We start from the raw sequence: 9909 nt of genomic DNA on the forward strand, positions 1-9909 counted from the left end.
TCTCTCTCTCTCTCTCTCTCTCTCTCTCTCTCTCTCTCTCTCTCTCTCTCTCTCTCTCTTTCTCTCTCTCTAATGAAATGATACAATTATACCTTCATTAATTGTAACATGGCTCTCTCTCTTTCTCTCTCTCTAATGAAATGATACAATTATACCTTCATTAATTGTAACATGGCCGTCACAAGTCTCTCTCTCTCTCTCTCTCTCTAATGAAATGATACAAATATACCTTCATTAATTGTAACATGGTCGTCACAAGTTCAAAACTTGGAAACATTCTCCTCTGCGAAGCAAGGGGTAAGACTAAGGATATGAATTTGAAACTGAAACTATTTACTGAAACCGAACTGAGTCATTTACACCGAAACCCCAAAATCATTTAGTAAATGGTTCGGTTTTGGTTTCAAATTTAAGACCGATTCGTTAAATGGGTTGGGTCGGTTTTAACAATGTTAACCGTCAAAATCAATCCGATTAACCTGTATAACGATTAAATAGTTGGTTATTTTAATGAAACATAATGGCTTAATTTAGGAAAGAATTAAGGACTATAGAGGCTGTCCAATAGTCTATTCAATAATTTACTACTATTATGTAGTTTTGTAGTTAAATCATTGAGTAATTTACATCCCCCTCCCTTGTATTTTTCTTTTATTCCAACCCCCTCCCCTGTGTTTTCAAATATTCCGGAGACTTCCCCTATATTTTAACAAATTTGACCAAAAATGTGACTCCATCATATTATGTCCGTTAAGATTTCAATTTTTTTTTAATACCCAAATCACCCCTATGGAATGTAAATACACCATTATACCCATTAAGATGAGTGAAGAACTCATGTTTGCTTTCGTTATCACTTGCAATTAGACTGAGGCTGAAGCAACGACGAGCTTCAACCAGCACCTCGAGTGACGGACGACCCAACGATTAAACCCTGACCCCCACCCTCTGCCTCGCCCCGTCACACCACCACCTCTCAGAGCGTCACCATGGTTTAAAGTATCTCCAATACCGATACGATACCCTCTGATACGTATCTTAAATTTAGCTGACATATACGATACACATCGATACGATACGATATGCATCGAAACGACTCTATGGAAAATATAAAATCGAGGTGAAATGTATGTTTCGATATGTATCGGTACGTATCGGTGAGTATTGGTATGTACCGATACAGTGCGCTACAGTCATATAATGGCCAAGATGGGTAATTTTTTGGAAAAAAAACACAATTTTTTTAAGGATTTTTGTTCTAAAGTTGCTGCTAGCCATATTTCTCTAACTAAAGTGGAAATCGAGGTTGGAAACAAGGATTTTACATTTATGGGACAACTACAAACCTTGAATTATTAGTGCGATACACTCCATTTAGTGTTTATGCATAATACATGTTATCAATAGCTTTTTAAAAAAAAATTATTTATGTAAAAGTGTTTAAAAAAATGTTTTCTATCCATTTATATATGTATTTTTGACATATCTTAGCATATTTTTTATACGATACGATATCCTTCAATGCATATCTTAATTTTAGCCCGCAATGACCGGTATTTAATCCTTGAGCGTCACATGTGCTTGTGGGTGAAAATTCGAGGAAGGGTGGTAGCAGACTGGCAGTAAGCTTTCCATTGGACAGTTACCGATTGAGAGAGAGAGAGAGAGAGAGAGAGAGAGAGAGAGAGAGAGAAGTTTTGACAAAATTCTTGTTTCATCGTTCCTTCCTTCTTGTCAACCCTAATTTTGACTTGGAACATGTTGTTTTCGATTAATTCTATTCCACTGTTCTGAGATTTGCTTGCGCAAGAACCAACTATTGATTGTATGGATAGTCTTGAAGTCTTCAACTCATCATTCCTAGATGTTCACGTAGATTACATACACAGAACAAAATAAAGCTCTCTGAGAGGTGAGACTTGAGAGGAAGCAAAACAGAACGTGTCATCTCTCCAGGGATCCAATTTATTTCTTTTTTTTTTTTTCCCTCTCATTTAAAACTAAATGCAATTCCATGGAACTCAAATCACTTTCATGGAGTCTCCGCAAAGTGAAGACTGAAAAGCGTGTCCTGAAACCTGAAATTTCTCTGCGATTTCCACCGACTTTCTCTGCAAAGAATACAGTACTCTCATACTCAGGTACACGTAGCAAAGTGAAGACTGAAAAACGTGTTTTGAAATTTGAACTTTCCTTTTCCTGGGTTCATTATTTTTTGGCTTCGTGAAGTTTTCCAGTCATTCGATAATCATTTCTTTGGGTTATATTGGTTTTTGAAATTATACTCTTCGAGTTTCTTTGATCTCCATGCGGTCAGTTCGTGAATTATCTGTCAGGGGAGGTCTGTGAAATATCTAAAAACATAGGGAAGGGATTGGAATAAAAATAAAATGTAGGAAAAGGAATGTAAATTATTGAATCATGCAACCATTTAGTAAATACTATGATTTTGATTTCAGTTAAATAAATATGAACCAAACCATACACCAAAATCAAGCCAATTAACACCCTTACCCATTGAGAATTGGATAGGACCATACAATGTTAGGCGGGCACCCCTCCCAAGTGCAATGGAGGTCACCTACCTAGGCAATGGGCCTTCTTGCTCACCATAAACCCCGTCCAGGTAAGTATGTTTCACTCTTCTTGTTTTTCCTTATTTATACATTTGTTTCCCTTTCTCTCTTCTACTAGCTGACCGATGTGGGATTAAAGACCCACCTTCAATTCTCATAATATATACGTTGATTGAAGGTAGAGCTCATTATATGTGTGGTCGCAAATCATGTGTCTATAGAAGAGCGGGATATAAAAGGAGGGAAATCCTCATAACTAATCTACATATCACATGTATAGAGGCCATTTAACAGTCAAAATCAGAGAATATGAGCAAATTTGGAGGTGACCGGGTTCTTTCCTTGTTATGTATGGTTCTACTTCCAGTAGCTGCTTTGAAGAAAAGCACCAATTAGTAGAACCTTCAAACTCTAGGATATGTGTTCTTACTTGTCACTCTACTTCAACTCATTAATTTGTACAGTTTCATATCCCTGTGAACAAGAGACGTCAAACGTTTGACCAGATATGCAGTTGGGTTCTAGCGTAAGTTAGGGAAGGTTTGAAGGTTTGACCCTTTTAATCCCTCCCCCAACTTCTCTTGATATAATTGTAAGTAGGTTAGTAATAAGTGTGGCTCAATACCCTCTTTGCTGCCCCTCGTGATTCTCTTAACTGGCCCCAATGTGGGTCTTGCACAAAAACAAAGAAAGAAAAAAGAATGAGAGAGGGCAGTGTTAAAGGAGTTCTTCTCCTTAAGGACTTCTTTGTTCATTAAAAAACTGAATAACAATATAAATTATTTCAAATCCAGCTACGTTAATAAGCTATAGTCCTAACTTCAATATTGACAGTATCCTAATTGACTTAGTCGTCAGATTAGTATCTTGCAAACTTTTACATAAAAAATGACAAGATTACTCAAAATCGAGTTTTGATTTACAAAATTACTCATATAATGTTTTTATTAACCAAATTACACAAATTGAGTCTGGGTATTACAAAAAGGAGAAAGTTGGGCACACTGCTAGTGTCCCATAAGCTATAGTCCTATGTTTCCATCTCTCTCTTCCCCCTACTCCTCTGTCTGATGCTCCATCCCATCCCATACCCCCCTTGGTGTTGTCCTCTATCTTACCATATACATGTGGTGTACCTATCACTATCTGATCACAAAATATCCAACCCATGTATGCCATATGTTTTCTATGTGGAAACTAGCAAGTTAACTATGGCAAGCCACCAAACCAAGTGGGTTTTCAACCAAAATAGAGTCTGGTGAATCTTCACTTACGTGATAAAGACCCAATCCTAACATTTTTCACTTCGAAAACTCGTTATTTGCTTCACTTGTAGAACACAACACCAAGGGTGACATGAAAGCTAAGTCATTGAATTTGAAACACAGACAAATCGTACAAGAGGCCAAGAAGACACTGGGTTGTTACATGTTCATGTCAATGTTGATGTCTCTCGATCTAAAATACCTTCATCTTATCCATATCATCACCTTCAAGCCGTTTCATAGAACAAAATTACCAGATGTTCTTGTACTTCTCTTGCACCTATAACAATTTTTTTTTTCTAACCCATCCATATACTCATGTTTCTCTAGTTCTTGTTTCTCTGTTTTCCTTTGCATTAAACCATTCTTACAAATTACCTTTAGTCAGCCTAACCTTACTCTTCCCCATTAATCAAAGTCAATTAGTAACGTGGCTACGATTTGGTGGTTTATTTATCTTGGACGTAAAACACAAGGTTCTTTATTGTACTTCTATAGAGGGGATTTTTTTTTTTTGGGTAAATAAAGGGGATTTCAGACCTTAAGGAAAATGTCTTATTCGTGTGCTACATCTTAACAACACTTTCCTATGCGGGTTCATTTGGTGACATCATAAACTTCTCAACAGTGCTTCAAGAGAGAGAAGTCTTACAACCCTCCCTTTTTCTTTTTTTTTTTTTTTTTTTAATTTATTTATTTTGTAAAGGTCTTACAACTGTATTTCATCAACAGAACCTCGAAGACAGATATTTCAAAGTAGTCTAAGTGCCCTGCTTAGATATGTGTTTCTTAAGAAGGCCTCAATGGATAAGATCATAACAAACAGACGAGCAAGGATTAAAGTATCGGTATCGATCGACCAAAATTAAGATACGTATCGGAGGGTATCATATCGTATCGAAGATACGCTAAGATACGCTAAAGATACGCACATAAATGGATAAGAAACACTTTTTTATACACATTTGCATAAAAAAATAGTTAAAAAAAGTTATATATAATATGTATTATGCATAAACAGTAAATTGAGAGTATCGCACTAAGAATCCAAGGTTTGTAATTGTCCCATAAATGTAAAATCATTGTTCCCAACCTTGATTTCCACTTTAGTTAGAGAGAAAAATGGTTGGCAGTAACTTTGGAACAAAAACACCTCAAAAAATTATGTTTTTTTAAAAAATTACCCATTTTGGCCATTTTATTACCGTATCTGTGTGTGTCGGTCGATACATACCGATACACACCGATACGTATTGATACATACCGATAAGCACCGATACGTATCGATACATACCGATACGTATCGATACATACCGATACGTATCGATACATACCGAAACGTACATTTCACTTCAATTTCGAATTTTTCATAAAGTATCGGTATGTATCGGTGTGTATCAGTGGTGTATCGATGCGTATCGTAGGATATGTATCGATACATAAGGGTTTTAAAATTTTCATGATACGTATCGATATGTATCGTGTCGATGCCTACCGATACAGATACGCATCGGCCGATACAGATACGCATCGGCCGATACAGATACGTATCGGCCGATACAGATACGTATCGGCCGATACAGATACGTATCGGCCGATACAGATACGTATCGGCCGATACGGCACCAATACTTAAAACCATGCAGACGAGATTGTCCAGCATGCTCGTCACATGGTTGGAAGAAAAGGGGAAACCAGCTATGCCATCAACTCAAGCATTCAGGTCTCTCTCTTTCTCTTGTTCACATACTTGTTCACATAAAATTGATTAATGATCAAAATATTATACTGAGACTTTGGGTAGGGGCCGCGCGAACGCGTACCCCCACTATCACAAATTATGACGTACACTCTCCCACTTGGGGAGATGTTAGGCAGGCACCCCTCCCAAGTGCAATGGAGGTCACCGACCTAGGCAATAGGCTTTCTTGATCACCCATAAACCCCGTCCAGGTAAGTATGTTTAACTGTTAATGCTTTCCCCTATTTATACTTTGTTTCCCTCTCTCTCTTTTACTGGCTGACCGATGTGGGACTAAAAACCCAACTCCTTTCTCATACTATGGTCGATGATTGAAGGTAGAACTCATAATGTATGGTTGGTCACTTGGTTGCATGTCACTGGGAAATCATATCTGAGTCTAGAGAAGGGGGTGACCCGGTTCTTTTCCTTGTCATATATAATGGCTCTACTTCCAATAGATGAGTTGCTCACACTCTACTTTAAAGAAAAGCACCAATCCTTTCATTTGTGCACTTTCAAAAACATATTCTTGCTTGTCAATCTCTTCAATCCTACTTGTCACTCTCTTCAATCCTTTCATTTGTAAACTTCTATATCCATGTGATGAACATATAGGATGGGGATGGGCTTTCAGCTCCCTGGCTAGGGGTGGAAGTTTGGTTATGATAACTCGAATCCATCATGGTCTGTCTTGAATCCGAACAAGGCTTGGGCTAATTTTTTTGACTCTGATGGGCGGATTAGGGTTGAAATACCCCAACCCAACATTGGGCTCGGGTTGAGACCTCAACCTGACCCAACCTAATCCGAAATTTAACCCTAAATTTTTATATTAGAATTTAGGGTTCCTATTGGTATTTCATTTTTCCATAATTTTTTAATGTATAAGATATGAATGACAAAAACAAGTCAATCAAGGTTAATCCAACCGTTATAGAAGCCAAGGTCAACCCAACTCAACCCAGCCCGACCAAATCCGACCCAACTCGGCCCCGAGTCCTGATAGGGTCAATTAGGGCCGGGTTGGGTTGGGTTGGGTTGGGTTGGGCATGGGTTGAATTTTGAGGACCTATGTTTGGGTTAGGGTTTTAAGAAACCCAACCCAACCCGGCCCTGTTTAACCCTATTACTGGCAGGCAACTTACCTTATATGGGGTGGTGTGCCTATCACTACCCCATTACAAAATAGCTAAAATTCTTATCAGAAAAAAAATACAAAAATACCCAAAATAAAATCCATCCTGCGTATACCATACGTTTTCTATGTGGAAATTGGTGAGTTAAATATCATAAGCTGTCCAAATAAAATATCTTGTGTCAGTCGTCTTAATCCCACATCAATTATGAGTAGGAATATCCCTTTCCCCATATACCTGTGAACACCTCTGTAAAGTTGTTTCAACCCACATACACGTGAAGGGGAGTATTAATCGTCTTAGTCCTACGTCGATTCTGAATGAGAACTTCTCTTTCCTCACATGTCTGTGAACACTTCCTCTCATAAGATCAATCTTTTGTGATGAAAATTTATACCTTATGTAGTTATGTTGCTGATTGATGAGGCCGAAGTGAACCATATCCATCCAAAGTTAATTGTACTGGGATATAAGGAATGTTGTGAACTATATGGATGTTCAAATGTGAAAGATGAATACACATTCATAATTTAGTCACCTTTGAAATTATATTGAAATAAAATAAACTTTATTCACATGATTAGAGATATCTTTTATTTTATTAAAATACTAGAAGCGATTTACCCATCGATCACTAAGTTCCACTAAGTTCGTATGTGCAGTCAACATGTACGAGGTATCTCTTGAGGCACTAGGTTTAGGAAAAACTTTAAATCATCTTATTTATAAGAAAACTTCAAATCATCATTAGTAGACTCAAGTTTTTCTTGTTCATGCATGCAACAACAACAACAAAAATAGTAGCAAATTCAGCTTTATATCAATTTAATGGGAACAACTACATAGATCCTTTTTTTTTTTTTATAAAGAAAAGATCGACTACATAGATCCATACAAAACAAAATTAGAAAAAGAGAGAAAAACATAAATAAATAAAAAGAATAATAATAAAACAAAATAAAAATTTCAAACATACAAAGATGTAGGATGAGAGATGAGAAAAGAAAAAAAATGAGAATAAGAGAAAATAGGCACAACCAAATAAGACGGGAGAATTTCAACTATATGCGTCGACATGAATCCTGACCTCCTATAAATAACACCAGCCACAACCCCATGGGAGAAAAAGTTAGCCATCCATAACAAACAGAAATCAAGGGCCAAGAAACCAAAGCCATGGATGGCCAACATGTTCTTCACATGGTTGGAGGAGAAGGGGAAACCAGCTATGCCATCAACTCAAGCATTCAAGTGTGTGTGTGTGTGTTCACATGTGTTTCTTACTTTTTTTGTGGGTTCTTTCAGAAAACAGGAATAACAAAGGCAACGCCAATGGATAGTGGCCAGTAAGGTTGATCTCTACATGAGAATCAGCACACAATGGAATGTTTAGTCACCCACCACTTGAATATCATATAACCCTTAATGATCTTCCAGTGAATTATTTCAACTCCATCTTCAAGACCTTACCAACTTTCTATGAGAAGCTCCACAAGGAGAAGGGACACCATCAATTGGGAACATCAATTGGGTCCTAATTCTTGTTTCATCTCTCGACTTCCTGGTTCTTTCTTTGGAAGGCCATTCCCAAGCAAGAGTCTACACTTTGTGTTAAGTTTTGTTTCGAATTCTTGATCCGTTTTGAAGAATGACCCACTCCAATATATTTTGGTGGTCACCCGAATGGAAAGTTTTTCTGATATCTGTGATGGAAGCAGAGAGGTTAGGCTGATAGACTCAAGTTCTGAGCCTAGCATTGATCTCGTATGGGGGTGTGGGGGTATAATCCCCATGGTATGGTTCGACCTGGTTGACCGCGACCCGATGGATTGACCTACAACTTGGGGTATATAATGTACTATTGTCTTGTTGAGCATGGTCATTGTAATTTGGGGTTTTTTCGAGCTAGGGTTTTAGGGCGAATTTTCTCACCGCTACTTGGTTGTAATCTCTCTCTTCTACATAGTGAATCGTCTTCTTCTTTGCCCGAGGACGTAGTACACCACACCGGTGTGTGAACCTCGTTAAATCTCTATGTTGTGTGGATCTGTTGGCTGTTTATTTTCATTTTTCTTGGTGTTTGCTCTAACACTTTGTTCACTCTTCTTATGCTCTCCATTGGCTCTCTCAGCCTTAAGGAGCTTTTAGCAAAGTCTCAATGAACAGGTCTCAGAAGTAATCCTTCCTTCTTACTCTACTAATTATACTCCAAATGCTCTGTTGTATATACACATGTTAAAGATTATTATTTATTCTGCATCATCAGGGCCTCCTTGAAGAGGCTAAACTGGATTCATTCAATTTACATGTTTAGATACCCTGTGTTGAAGAAGTAAGGACAATAATTCAAACAGAAGGGTCATTTCTTGTGGAAAAGATAGATATGTTCGAGATGAATTGGGATTTGATTACTCTTGATGACAATGATAATGAGGAATTCATGTTTGAAAAGTTCACAATCAGTGCACAAAATATCGCAAGAAATTTAAGAGCTGTAACAGAGTCCTTGCTTGTTCAACAGTTTGGAGATGCCATAATCAACAACTTGTTTCAGAGATATACGAAGAATATAGCCAAACACTTAACAGAGGAGAATTCCTGGGAGAGAGCCAAATATGTTACTCTAGTCATTTCTATGAGAAGTAGAGAGACTAGATGTTCCTATAGGGTATTGAGTTTTTGGGACAACAGTTATCTGTATCTTAGTTATATCTGTTCCTGGGATTGCTTCTTCTTTTTCTCTAATATGCAAAGGGATTGCAAATCCAAGGGGGTAGGGCAGTTGGTGAGCAACAAATTTGGTATGAGTTGAAACTCGGACATCTTAAGTTCGTCTCTCACTAGATACACCTTGGGCCACTCACACAAGAGCGGATCAGATCCACGTACGAGAATGTACGAGAACGCTCATGATCCGTGGATATAGAATCAATTTTCTCTCTTTTTATTTAATAGATTATATATCTATAGATCAGGAGTGTACGAGAACATTCTCGCACATGAAACTGATCCGTTCACCATTCACACTAGGTATTTAGTGCCCTTCACTACTTTCAATATTATCATAAAAGAGGTGGGGTGAGGATGTTTTTAAGCCGGTTCTTATCGATTCTTGATCGAGTATGGATTGAAATCGGCAATGACCGATCCGAATCCCGATTCACATTTTTTAAACACTTGTTACAGAC

At 37.6% G+C, this 9909-nt stretch overlaps 1 non-coding gene and 1 pseudogene across 1 annotated transcript; both read right to left on the reverse strand.

Moving 5' to 3' along the window:
• Positions 1 to 2462: 2462 nt before the first annotated feature.
• On the reverse strand, positions 2463 to 2634 carry LOC122080549 (annotated as a pseudogene).
• A 3007-nt stretch (positions 2635 to 5641) lies between these two features.
• Positions 5642 to 5802, reverse strand: LOC122080548. Its single transcript, XR_006140825.1, has one exon. It is a non-coding gene; the product is annotated as a U1 spliceosomal RNA (small nuclear RNA).
• Positions 5803 to 9909: the final 4107 nt, after the last annotated feature.

The sequence above is a fragment of the Macadamia integrifolia genome, chromosome 5 (assembly GCF_013358625.1).
Source record: "Macadamia integrifolia cultivar HAES 741 chromosome 5, SCU_Mint_v3, whole genome shotgun sequence".
Lineage (NCBI taxonomy): Eukaryota > Viridiplantae > Streptophyta > Magnoliopsida > Proteales > Proteaceae > Macadamia > Macadamia integrifolia.